A 15,483-nucleotide genomic window follows, 5' to 3' on the forward strand; every position below is an offset into this window, starting at 1 on the left:
TGGTCTTTCTCAATGGTTACTCTTGTTTAGTTCACTCAAAGCTTCTACTTCCTAGAGACCTTGACTAAACTTTTTACTCCCTCTCATCCATCTCAAAATAAAGAATTAACTTCTTTCTCCTTGTGGGCACACTTGCCCCCACACCCAGGCCTGCATCATTATTCCTGGTACTGTCTCGGATCAGGCCTTTACTAGAGTGCTTCTGGATCAGGTTATTGCTCGCCCTCCCAATATCTTCTGGGAGATGCCAATATGGGAGTTAAAAGATCCCAAGGCAAAAAAAATCATTTGTGCTCTTCTACAAGAATACCTGGAACCTAACAATAGCTCTGTGGAATCTCCTCAGATGTTGTGGGTGGCGTGCAAGGCATATGTGTGTGGCCAACTCATGAGAGAATTGACATTACAAAAATGCTGCCTGGCTTCCATAAAACAACAACTGGAATGATCAAACCTTTCTTTACAGACATCCTTCCATAGGTACCCAATACAACAGATTCCATTGTCTCGTGCAGGCCAAAGTGGACTTAAACTCTTTATACACCTTCCCGTGAAGAATATGCAGACCCAAATCAAGCATCGCCATTATGGCTAAAAAGCTAGACATCTATTGGCAAACAGCTCAAGCAGGCTGAGTCCCAAAGGGTCAACCCAGCGATTAAGATGGCCTTAGGCATACTCACACATGCCCAACGAACCACAGAGGAATTTCTTACCTTTTAAAAGGAGCTCTACATGGGTCACACAGGTGAGACATCTACCCCGATGGAATGCAGCTTTTTGATGGTATGGCTCTGCCCCCCTCATTGAGGAGACTGCCGAAGAGCTAGAAACGGATGTTTCACCAGCAGAGATCCTGAATGCTATAAAACACATGCCCATCTGTACAGCACCAGGGGATCGTAGCTTTCCTTTTGAATTCTCTGGATTAACGCTCTTGGCCCCTCTGTTAGCCTAGTTGTTTACCCATATGAAGTCAACTTCCTTGATTCGCTCTGAATTTAATGCAGCGTATATCATATTGCTCTCAAACCGAATAAGGACCCTGAATTATGTGGCAGCGAAAGGTCAATTTCACTGATTAATGAGGATATGAAGATGTTAGCAAAGATGATAGCCCCGAGGTTCCAAAAATTCAGCCCACTTCTGATCCACAAGTCACAAGTGGGTTTTGTGCACTGGAGATCCTCTACTAATCACAAATAGCTCTTTTCTCATATCATTTAGCAGGCTTACAGTAGCCGAGATCGGCAAGTGGTCCTATCTCTTCCGCACTTCGGAAAGGGCTGATTTCTGCAACCGTTTCAATGAACTCGTCAAACTTCTCTACATCCTTCCCTCTGCTTGGATCAACAGTAATGGCATTTTATTAGACCATTTCGACATCTCAAGGGGAACAAGACAGATATGGCTCCTCTCACTCCTCTTCCTCTTGGTTGTTAAGCTCCTGGCGATTATGCTCAGAAAGGCTCCACAGATCTCAGGCATCCCAATAGTGGCAGTCGAAATCATACTCCTGCAGTATGCAGAAGACATCCTCATGCTGTTGTTGAAGGTAGACACCTCCTTCCTGGCGCATGTTACATTGACGGATGACTTCAGTCACTTTTCTGGATACAAGATCAACTGGGGAAAATGCAAGACATTCTCTCTAAACTGACAACTTTGCGAGCTGATTCCCAGTGTCAGTGCGTGACAGAACGGATTGCCTACCTAGAGAGCTGAATGGACAATGATCTTGCCGCAGCATGTAAAACCATGGAGCTTTTATTGGCCACATGGCCATGGACTTTAGTGAATGGTCTCATCTCCCCCTGCCCCTCTGGCTCCTTCATGATACACTAAATATCCCGGAGATCTCCTGGCATACCAAATGTTGGCTAGAGACAGCTCTCTGTAGCCACCATGGCCATCCTGCAACAACGGCAGCAGCAGCTGCCTCAGACACATACTGACTGGATGTGCAATATGGCAGTTGCTGCTTCCCATGGACAGATCATCTATCACCTAAAGGACTGACTGAACGCTTGTGAGGACATATGGCCCCCCTCCCGCCAAGTCCCACCTTGACATTTGTCCATTTTTACTCCCACCTCACTTTTACTTTCCTTAATGGAAGGGTTGTTTGGACCTGAAGGCTCACATTGACTTTAAGCTTTGCATCTCAGGCCAGACTGTTCCATATTCTATTTTCTCTGTCACTGATCCCCCTTAATATTTAGTGGCTAACCTATCCAAAGACACTCGAGTCTGGGCTCCCTGCATTAGTTTCCCAATGCGCTGTTATATGTCCCTTCTGTCCCCCTCACTCCTTATTTTAATGGCTCTATGATTGCCATCTTTTGTATCATGTAATTTCTTATTTGTAGTCAGCCCTGATTACGTTTACTGCTTATAGCATTTTGATTGTATCTCTTGCTTCACTTGACAACGCAATAAAGAACTATTTAAAATAAATAAATACATACATTAATAAATTAATTAATTAATTATGGACAGCAGAATCCACACTTCCAATCGCTGCACTATGGACACTAAAGAATTTTCAGAAGCCTAGATCATAAGCAACATTTTGGATCCATCGACATAGTAAAATATTTGCAGATTTAAAAAAAGAAGATCCAAACTTTGCGTGCAGTTTGTTCTGTAGATGCAAAAGCTAGCTGCAGGAAGTCGCTTTTGATACTTAAATGTTGCTGTGCACGGCTGAAGGCTGAGAACGGTTAGTTCAATAGCTATAGGAACTGAGCTCAAAGTTATACCTTGTGCCCAAAGCGCTCTGCACAAGGCCAATGAAGGTTGTAGTTCTTCACTTCAGAGAGAAAACAAAATATGTTTTTTAAAACGTTGGCATTATGCAAAACCTAAGAGACATTGAAGTTTGATATTTGCGAATCCAAACACAGCCAGAACTCTAAAATACATTGGTAATAGTCTCAGCCTGTCCCCTGCAGCTCACAGAATATGTTGTTGCTTCTTTCCCTCCTACCTCCCCTGCTCCATGTTGCTTCTTCTGCCACCTCCTGGCTCCGTGTTGCTTCTTCCCATCCCAACCTCATGCTCCTGTTGTTTCTTCTCCTCCCGTCCCCCTGTGCTCCTTTTGCTCCTTCCCTGTTTCTTCTTCCATCAACAATCACCAGAAGGAAAAATGCGGAGTTTTCCTACCTTTACTTTCAGCCACGCTACGGTACAACATTGCTAAAAGGCATTGGCAAAGCCAATAGCTTTCACGTAGGCGAGACCTATTGGCTTTGTCAATGGTTGTTCTTCTGAGACATGGGGGTGCAGGCAGGGAAAATCAGGAGTGGCCTCCAGGAGTAATGAAAAAGTCCCAAGACATCAGAGCATTGATATCTTGTTTCACTGACAAAAACGCCTGCTTTTTTAAGGGAAGCACGAAACAAAATCAAGTTGACTACCAGGATATGGTGTTCAACACTGATGCATTGCGTGTTTACCAACATTTCCCTCCCTAGTATGGGAGGAACACTTTGAAGGAATATTGACTGTTGAATCAGCAGGTAACTTTAGACATACAAGGGGTAAATCGGCCCATTAAGTTTGTATGTTGGGCTTTTGATTTGATTATACCTTGAAATACCGTTTTTACTTTATTCTCCCTTTGATATGTCACCATTCCCTACATTGTGTGCCGTGTTCTATAGAAAGTTATTTTTGGTAATTCTGATCTCAGTTCTACAATCACATACTTGTTCTGGTTCCAATTTTGCAAAAGTCCCAACATGCCTTTACATGTGGATGCCAAAAGCGTTAACCATTCTTCCAATAGTTTCGTACTAAGGGTTCTGATGCGTAGTACACGCAAGCCAGAAAGCTCTTTACCACTTACAATTCTGAGTCAGACACTATTAAGAGAATGATCACAAAACATTGGCATTGATTAAGTCTGATCCTGTCATTGGGAGGAGAATTTCACCATATCCTCAGATCACCTATCATAAATCAAAGTCTTTGAGAGATATGTAAGTTCAAAGTAATTAGAGCATGAGAACCAGGCAGGAAGATTGGTTATCAGCACAAAGGGGCTTTTTCAAATATGGAAAATGTAAAGCATGCAGAGGCAGGAAGAATGTAAAAACTTTTTTGCTACCAAATGGAATAAGGAAGAAAATGACGAATTGAACACATGTAATGGTGATTTTCGTGTTTATGTCCTTACCTGCCTTTGTGGCCAAATATATGTGGGAAGTATAATTTTTCCAGTGAAGAAGCAAGTTCTCAAAATTTGAGGGGAATTAAGAACTGCGTTCAGAATTACCCAATAGCAAGACACTGGAAAGAAATGCATTCCCAAAATCCTGATATACTTTCATTTTTTGGCATTGACAGGGTGCTGTTGACAGCAAGAGGAGGCAACAGGGAGAGGAGATTACGCATCATGGAATCAGAATACATTGTCCATCTTCATTGCAAGGCCCCGATGGGGCTTAACGTGGATGAGGAACTTTTTGTTCATGTGTGTTGAGTCTTGGCTTTTTAGGATTCCACCTTGGTCCCAATTAGGTACCTTTTTTCTTTGAAATGACATAATTTTATTTTGTGGGTTAAAAATGCACTCTGAGTATTTAAATGTAGATGAGCATACACATATATTTTTGAGATTATAGTATAAAAAATATTCTGTTCTGGCTGTTTAGGAATTATTATGGCCACTTGTCCTGACAATGTAGTTGATTTAAAAATTTAAACAGGGAAAGATGTAATGTTTATGGGATACTTGGCCTAATCGTGTAATTGATTCAAAATAGAGAAAGATGGATGATGAAAAATCTGTGAGATTTAAAATTTTGGACATCTGGCCAGAGCATGTATTAAACTAAAATGAAAAAATGAAATCTTCACAAGATTAATTAATATTTCTCCCTTAAATATGATACATTTAGTTTAAAAATGCCCCCCTTTCTCATAAATTAATAATTGTACACATATTTGATTTACATATATATTTGTGTGAAATTATAATGTTCAAAAATTGTAAAGGATATAAGGGATCTTTTTTCCAGTAGACAGCAGTGGCTGTATCTTAGTATTTTCACTGTGTTTATACGTTGGTGTTTCATGTTGTTTTTAAATGAGGTGTTTTTAAATGGGGTAGAGCACACTGTGAGAAATGGGCTGTGAGGAAGATCTTTGTAAGATCGAAATGCGTTGCCATTAAACTTTTCTTTTCTCTCCAAACTTTGGAGTGTGGTCATTTTGGTGCCCGTGACGAGTGGCACCTTGCCTTGTATCAAACATATGGCTTCCAGTGGCGGTGACCTGCACCGACCCCATGAAAGTGGAAGATGTTGGGTTGTACCGGGAACCTTTAACTGCAAAATAGATGTATAGCATCCACAATCACAATTAAATTAAATCCCATAAAACATTATTCTAAGTGCTTACATAAATAATTTTGTAACAAAGGTTAATTAAATGTATTTATTTTTTCTTAATCTATAGCATGGCTTTTCTCAAAAACATGATAACACAGCAATATCATTAGATCTAAAGCAACTTACCTTGAGATAAAGCTTATGCCCAACACAGTAGGTTTGATTTTGTTATGGTGACAAGCCACTGATAAAAGCTGTAGGCCTGATTGTTTACTGTAGGTTTGACATATTGACTGTGAAGAAAATGTTAAAGTCAATAGGCATTAAAGCCTACAGATAGGTACTTTGTTACATGGAATGTCACAGGTTACTATAGTAGACAAGGTGTTTGGTGTTGGTTACCCCTATGACAAACCTAGGGTAAAGATTTGCACTGTGAAAATCCTTGTTAGACCATGTTAGGAGTGGTAGTATTTTGCTTTGGCAACTGTAATTTTTTATACTTTTGTCCTGTTTCAGCTATGTGCCTGATGAATGCTTGTTGAAATACTTAAGAGCTTAAGCTCAATACAGTAGGCCTTGGTTGGTTATGGTGGCAAGTTAATGATAACAGCTATAGGCATGATTGGTTCACTAGAAAAGGGTATTTCAGATGCCATAGGCATGCTATGTTTTTCATGAAAAGTTATGACAAAGGCAGGAGGCCTGATGTATTTACTATCTAACAAATATACTAAAGCCAGTAGGCTGGGAATAATGTTTTTGCGCTGTGTTAAAGCCTGCAGTAGGGTATTTTGTTACATGAATTCTCACAGGTTAATTTAGTGCAGAAAGATTTTGGTGGTGTTACCCTGTTTTGACAACCTATAGGGGTACAAAATTAGCTTTCTGTTAATTATTTTAGAATCTCTTTGGAATTCCTAACAGGCTTAGGATCTCTCTCAGGCTGTTGTAGTGAAAAATATCATTTAATAATACATCTATTTCATTATATAAATATATAGATACATAGAGGGTCTTTGGGTAAAGCCACTTCTACCGTTGGTCTGTCTGAGTGTTAATTACACTCTGCTTCAATTCATGAAGAAGTACTGCATGGAGAAATGTTTCAGTCCACATCAGTGACTGAGTCTTTTGCCCTGCAAATGACAGCATTTTCTGATCACATGTGGACATTCACCTGAAACGACAGCACTTCAGTGTCAAGACTGATTGGCTAGTCCTTTAGTTTTCTATGTTCTACATATATACTTCCCCTTTGCTTTTTCTCTATTTATTTTATTTTTTCATAGGAGGATTTAAACTTCTCCCCCCAACCAGGCAATGCTAATGGCTCCTTGGATGCCACTCATTATATCTGCAGTGTGCCCTAGCACGTGTGGCCACTTCCTTTAAAGGAGGACATCATGATAGAAAGCTCGTGTCCATAGTGTATAAATTGTCATCATATCAGTTCTAAAGGGAGTGGCCATGATGAAACTGTAAAAGAATGGTCGACTATGTACCCAACGAGTGCACCTAATGCTATGCCCGTTTCATTCTTGCAAGCATTTAGATTACAGCATGTTTTCATTTCCATTTTCGTTTTTTCTCCTTGTGTTAATTTAATTTACATCTATTGATGAGTTTGTATGTGTTTTATTGGGTTTTGTCAGAGGATGACTGCAAGAATATGTCAGCGTATGGATGAATGGATGCACATTGCAAAAATGAGTGAAAGAGAGCTCAGTTATTTACGTGAGTACCTACACCCACCAATGTCACAAAAGGCACTTTCATTCAGAGGCCAGACCTGCTAGCATTGTCAAAGCGTGTTCGCCAATGAGAGAACCCTTCCTACTCCTCTCTAAGCATGGAGATATGAAAAATTCCCCATCCCACCCTGGAAAGGGAGTTGTTGCGGCCCCTTGATTGAGTGCAACCACAAACTTCTAAGGTATGAAAGGGTTAAATTGGACTTTGTGAGTGCAAACATCTTACCAGTTTGTGGGCGATCAATTAAGGCAAAATACACTTGATCTACCTACTCCTTACTCCCTGTACGGGTTTACTGCTGTAAGTGCCTCTGTACTTAAGGCAAAGACATTGGAGGTATGAATTTCATTTATGCCCATCATGAATGATTCTGTGAATTTTGATTGGCGTAAATGGGGTCATTTTCGCCATAGACAAAGGTTTACGCATGAAAAATGGGTTGGTGAATAAGGCTCTTAGCTGTTTAACAAATAATGAGACTTTGGGTCCATTTTTCATTATTCTTTCTGATGACCGGCATCAAGAGGCAACGCCTTTTTGTAAAGTTCACTTTACAAATGGTAGCCCTCTCATCTCACCTAGCAAATCTACTGTTTCTGTAGCACTTTCCCTACCCACTGTGCAAATAGAGAAGGTCCAGGGATAGTCGCTAACCTTCAACTGCGGGGTCACTGATTCCTTTGGGGTCTGCCCAGAAAGCTTTCATAATGTAATTCACCCGACCAGCCATGGCCTTAGTCTGCTATCGGCCACTGCATGCTTGGTGGGAATGGCTGGAACATTTTTGCCACTGGTGATTTTGATTTCCAGTCCAACCTTGACAGAGTTTGGTTGTCCACATTGATGATATATATTTACCTTTAAGATGCCAAAGTCAATCAAATGAGAATCGGAACATATTTTACCTTTGGACAGCATGAATTCCTCTCAATATCTCTTACTTTCATTATTAGAGAATCTTGTATTCAATATAATTGAGGAGACTAACTTATTGCCGAACACACCTTTTATTCTCCCACATCCTGTGAAAGGAATCACGGGAGACTGTAAAGCGTTTTCTTTTAAGTCATCTTTGGAAGACCGCCATCAAATGAGATCAGTAGTTTAACGTCAGAAGTACTTTGCACGTACGAGCGGGCACGATAACATTACATCATCAAAGGAATCAAAACATGAAGCCTCTGCAGTTCCTTGCAAAGATTACCACTGCATGTTTAAAGTCATGTGCTTCCACTTACAAGAAACGGGAGACACTACTGTATTTGTGACTAATCTGGCTGAATCAGTGCCAGTCTGCTGCTCCTGACTTGATTGAGGTACTATTTCACCTCCCTCCATCTCAGTAACCTCTGTTTAGTTTCCCAGTTCTAGTTCTAAGCTGATTGCAGTGTGTCCTTTCATGAAGGTGTGTTTGGATGGGTAAATTAGGCTGTACAATTCACCTAAAAATCACTGGAAATGTCTGCTCGAAGATTGTCGCAGTGTGTGGGAATCGGGATGAAAAGGAGTGGCACGTGGCACTGCCCTAAAGAGCTGCCCTCCATCCGCAGTCCCCATCTGCCATCCGTGTGGCCACGTCTTAGTTCCCAATGTTTCCAGCAGTTTGTCCTTTCTATTGCCAATATTTCCACCTGGACAGAAATGTAAAATTTCAATAATGGCATTTTATTGCAGTCATTGACAGTGGGCTGCGGCTGCCCGAATGTGCATTATTTAAACAAGGTTATTTCAGTGTAATTTTGCCCAAATTCTTTAACTTCTCACCAGTCTCCAAAGGGATCTTAGGTGGATTGAGTGAGACCCACTGCTAATGAAATGCTGTTTTTTCAGCTGAACAGCCACAGTACTTTAAAGCACTGTAATAAATAAGTTAATCACAGCTACCACACGTTACCGTGCTAAAACCACACACTCATTTGCAAGTAATATCTTTATTTTAATAATTGAATTTCATTAGGGAGACATCTGGTGTTATGGCCAACGCTGCCATCTATATGCTGGGGAACCAGGTTCGAGTCTCGGCGTCGGCTCAACATCCTGTGACTCTGGGCAAATCAATAAATCTCTTCATACATAAAAGTATGACAATACCTTCGAATCATGTTGTGCTATATAAAACTGCTCAAAATAATAGATTTTGTTGTGATGCAGAAACACCACTGATGAATCAATAAACAATCACAAACTTAGTCTAAAGGCTGTCCTCAAAGTCTCCCTGCGAGAAGCGAAGAGAGAAAAGCATAAAGAGAGACGTTCCACAAGCCAATTCCAGTAGATTTTTATTGGAATTCGTGAAAAACACGAGCTTTTAAAAATAATACACTGGATCCCAACAATAACGTTTGTTGAGGTATTAACATTTATTAGCAAATCTGTCTCACTTTGTTTTCTCTCTATTCAACACAAGCTCACTGTTATTCAAGCTGGTCACCATTAATTCCTGCCCTCCTCTGTGCCCACGGCCATGGAAAACCCTGGCTCAGCTCCAGGTCACCTACACTTAAATGGACACTCGAGCTCCAACAGATACACAGCCAAATAGAGACTAATAATCGTTCAGAATGACTGCCACGGGGCTGCTACTAAATCCATCAACTAGTAAATGCGGTTATCCTAATGATTTTTTTTAAGCCTTGCCTGAGACGTACTGCAATGGCAGGCAATTCCATATTGTACAATGATAGTCCAAGCCATACCATAAAATATCATACAATTACAGGCCATACCATACTGTACTATACAAGGACAGTTCATACCATAATGGCAGCCCATACCACGCTATACAATGACAGCCCATACCATACCATACTATGCTATACAATGACAAGCCATACTATACCATAACATACTATGCAGTCGCAGGCCAACCATACAATACAATAATAAGCTGTACCATACCACATTATGCTATACAATAACCATAACATACCATACTATATAATGATAAACCATGTCATACTATACTATAAAACAGGTCATGCCATACTATACTATATAATGACAGATCATACCACCCTAAACAAATTGAGGCCATACCATACTACACCATACAATGACAGGCCATACCATACTTTATGCCACAATAACAAGCCTTTCATACCATACTATACAAGGAATGGCCATACCACACTATACTATAAAAATGACAAGTCGAACCATACCATACTAGACTATACAGTGATAGACTTTCTATACTATACTACACTATACTATACTATACTATACAATGACAGGCCATACTACACTGTACTATGACAGGGCATACCATACCATACTACCATACTATACAATGGCAGGCCATACCATACTATACAATGATTGGCCGTACCATACCATACCATACTGTACTGTACAATAACAGGCCAAACCATACTATATAATGACAGGCCATATAATACCATATTATACCGTACAATGACAGGACATACCATGCCATACTATAAGATGGCAAGCTATACCATACCATTCTATACTATATAATGACAGTCTATACCATACTATACAATGACAAACCATACCATACATACTATACTTTACAAGGAAAGGCCATGTCATACTATTCAATGACAGGCTATACCATACTATACAATGAAAACCTGTACCATATCATACTATACAATGACAGGCCATACCATACCACACCATACTATACAATGGCAGGTCATACCACACTATACAATGATAGGCCGTACCATGCCATAATATACTATGCAATGACAGGCCATATCATACTATATAATGATAGGCCATTCTATACCATAATTATACTATACAATTACAGTTCATACCATGCTATACTGTACAATGAAAGGCCATACCATACTATACAATGTCAGGTCATATCATACCACACTTTACTATACAATGACAAACCATACCATGCCATACCATACTATTCTATATGACAGGCCAAACCATGCTATACAATGACATGCCATGCTGTACCATACAATACTATAAAATGAGAGGCCATACCATACAATCCAATACTGTACATTAACAGGCCATACCATACTATACTACACAATGAAAGGCCATACTATATTACACTATTCTATACTGTACTATACAATGACAGACCACACCATACTATACAATGGCAGGCCTTACCACACCAAATCATACCATACCATACCATACAATGAATGGCCATGGCACATAATACAATGCCAGGCCATAATAGACCATACTATGCCATACAATGGCAGGCAATACAATTCTATACAATGACAGGCCATACCATGCCACACTATATAATGACAGGCCATACCATACTATGCAATGGCAGAACATACAATGCCATATTATTCAATGAAAGGCCATACCATATTATACTATACTATACTATACTATACTATACTATACTATACTATACTATACTATACCATACTATAACTATACTATACTATACTATACAAAGACAGGCCACACAATACTATACAATGGCAGGTCTTACCACACCATACCATAGCATGGCATACAATGAGAGGCCATGCCACATAATACAATGCCAGGCCATAATAGGCCATACTATGCCATACAATGTCAGGCAATGTCATTCTATACAATGACAGGCCATACCATGCCACACTATATAATGACAGGCCATACCAAAGTATGCAATGGCAGAACATACATTGCCATATTATACAATGCAGGCCATACCATACTGTAAATGACAGACCACACCATGACATAGCATATAGCACACCCCACCATACTATACCATACCATACCATACCATTCCATACATTACCATGACAGGCCATACTATACTATACAATGACAGGCCATACCATACAATGACAGACCATACCATATACAAAGAAAGACCATAACACATTATACAATTAAATGCCATTTAATAAAATTCAATACAATGACAGGTCATACCATATTATACATCGACAGACCATAACATATTATACAATGACTGGCCAAACCATGTCATACTATACAATGACAGGCCATACCATGGTATACTATACAATGGTAGACTATACCATACTATACTATACTATACAATGACTGTCTATACCATACTATACAATGACAGGCCATATGTACTATACTATACTTTAAAAGGATAGGCCAAGCTATAAAATGACAGAACGTACAATACTAAACAGTGACAGTCTACACCATACCATACAATACAATGACAGGCTAAACCATACAATACCACACTATATACTGGCAAGCCATACCACACTATACAACGGCAGGCCATACCTTATTCTACTCAACTATATAATGACAGGCCACACTATAGTGTATAATGATAGGCCATCCTATACCATAATTATACTATACAATAACAAGCCATACTATACTATAGTATACAATGAAAGGCCAGACCATACTATACATTGAGAGGTCATTCCATACCACAACATACTATACTATACTATACTATAACATTCCATGCCATACTATTCTATACAAAGACAGGCCATTCCATACTATACAATGACAGACTATACTGTACCATTTGATACTATACAATGAGAAGCCATACCACACTGCACAATCCTATATGTTAACAGGCTATACCATACCATAACATACAATGACAGGTCATACCATACTATACTATACAATGACAGAGAATAACATACTATACAATGGTAGGCCATACAAAACCATACCATACCATGACAGTCCATGCTATACTATACAATGACAGGCCATAAATACCATACTATACCATACAATGGCAGGCCATACCATACTATAACATGAGAGGCCATACCATGCTCTATGATATGATGTATGACCATAACACATTATAGAATGCAATAACAGGCCATACCATGCCATTCCATACAATGACAAACCATGCTATACTATACAATGATAGGCCATACCATACTATACAATGACAGGCCATACCATATTATTTAATAGCAGGCCATAATATATGATAACACACAATAGAATGACAGGCCTTACCATACTATACATAGACAGGCCATACCATGCTATACGATACAATGTTAGACCATACCACATTGCACAATGATAGGCCATACCATCCTGTACTATACCATGACCGGAAATACCATGCAATACAATGACAGGCTATAGCACATACAAAGAAAAACCAAAACACATTATACAACAGGCCATTTATTGTCATTCAATAAAATGACAGGCCATACCATACTATAGAATGACCGACCACAGCATATTATAGAATGACAGGCCATACCATGCCATACTGTACAACAAAAGGCCATAATATACTATACAATGATAAGCCATACCATAACATAATAGACCATACCATACCATGCCAAACCTTAAAATATGACAGGCTATACTATACTAAACTATACAATGACAGATCATACCATAACATGGCATACCATACAATGACACGTCATACCATACTATACTATGACATGTCATACCATAGCGTGCCATAAAATGACAGGTCATACCATACTCAATAAAAGGCCTTACTATAATAGGCCATAACATACTATACAATGACAGGTCATACCATACTATACAATGACAGGTCATACCATACTCTGAAATAACAGGCCATTTCATACCATCCTATAAAATGACAGGCCATACAATAGCATACTACAGAATGACAGGCAATGCCATACTATACTATAGATTGACAGGCCATAGCATAGCATACCATACCAGACCACAACATACACAACGCACCACTAAAAAAGGCAAAATATCCTGCATAGGTGAGACCTATTGGCTTTGCCACTTTTGTCAGGTGATGGTATACGAGAGAGAGTGTTGCATCTTAGTCATACTACGGGCATGACACCATGTGATTTGTGCAAAAAAACACTTCTTTTCCACGATTTGTGTAGTATGCTGTCCCCGAGTTGTGTTTTTAATTTAATATGTGGTTTGGTAAGAGAACACTAGGCCGCTGTCGCCCATCTAGCCTGTGCTTTCCCCAGGTCAGCATCCATGAGAGGCATTGGTAAAAGTTGGTAGCCCTGCAATTAGATACATTGTGGCAGCCTTACCACAAGTGTGCTAGATTCATTTATTTGATACTTAAAGCATCATACAAGATAGTTGAAATTAGGCTCTTTGCTGTCTTTCAGCCCAATAGCTATTTGTAGTGAATGGTTGCTGTAAAATAAGAAATGGGATTTGCTCATATATTAGTGAATGCTGACCACTCGGCTTGGTTTACGCTCTAGAGAGAACGGCGATGCTTCTCCTGTTTGTTACAAGCCAGGTGCCCTGCAAGGAGATACATTGTGGCAGGTACACTGTGCTCGTGCGGTAGTAGATGTAACTTAAACCAGTGGTTCCCCTCCTGTGAGGTCCTCAAAGCCTCCTAAGGGAGTTTGTGACAGCTCAGAAAATTAAATAATATTAACTGATTAATAAAGTGTATGTAAAGTGGCTAAATGTACCATTTAAATATTTTAAAACATACTGTAAATGTAAAAAAAATGGAAATTGGAGTCTAAAAATTAAATTAGTATCCTCAGATTGATTTGTGTGAGGAGTGTAGGTGCATTAAACAGAATATAGTATGGACGATTTGTGGCTTCAATTGAATTTAGAGAAGCTTCAACTTCGTATTGAAATGAAAAATATTATTTTTTTAAATTTATATTTGTTTACAAATTAAATAAAATGTGCTATCATTTGTGTATGCGTTTGATGGAACGCTTGTTTTTGTATTTTTTGTATATTGTCTTGTGGTTCAAATCTTCAACAATGCTTAAGCCGGGTCCCAGGCTTCCAGCCATGACTCGGGGGTCTCTGGATTCTAATAATGTTTCAGGGGGGACCCCAGGTTCCAGTAATGATAAAGTGGGGATCCACAGAAGCCAAAAGGTCGAAAACCACTGACTTAAACCTCTGTAAGTGAATGAAGTGAGATTCTGCCTGCCAATAGTTAGTCGACTGGTGAGTTACATTGTCATAGCTTCAGTCTGCATATTATAGTACAGTCCTGCAAGACCACGAAAGATAATGGAACCATGCAACATTTCAATTACACTTGCGCAGTTTACACAATTATGGGAATTTTGCATTACACATTTTATGTGAAATTCTCAAAATTACACCATTACACCACTTTGTCTAATTACATGCCATTCATAATAAAAACTTACTGCAAAACACACTATTCTCAGTAAGGCACAAGAACAACAGAACGCAAGTGGTTGTAGTCTGTGATGATTTTGTTAAATGCATCGTCATGCCAAAAATTTACACAACAACACATTCCATATGAAAATTTTGTGCAAAAAATTACAGATTTGCATTTTGGCAATTACATGTAATTTTATGTAATTTTCCTAAAATGCTGTGTAATTACGCAAAAGCTAATTACGCAAATTTAGCACACCCCAATTATAACTGCTCCCAGGTTGTTTTTGCTCTATAC

This window comes from Pleurodeles waltl, chromosome 6 (assembly GCF_031143425.1).
Source record: "Pleurodeles waltl isolate 20211129_DDA chromosome 6, aPleWal1.hap1.20221129, whole genome shotgun sequence".
NCBI lineage: Eukaryota > Metazoa > Chordata > Amphibia > Caudata > Salamandridae > Pleurodeles > Pleurodeles waltl.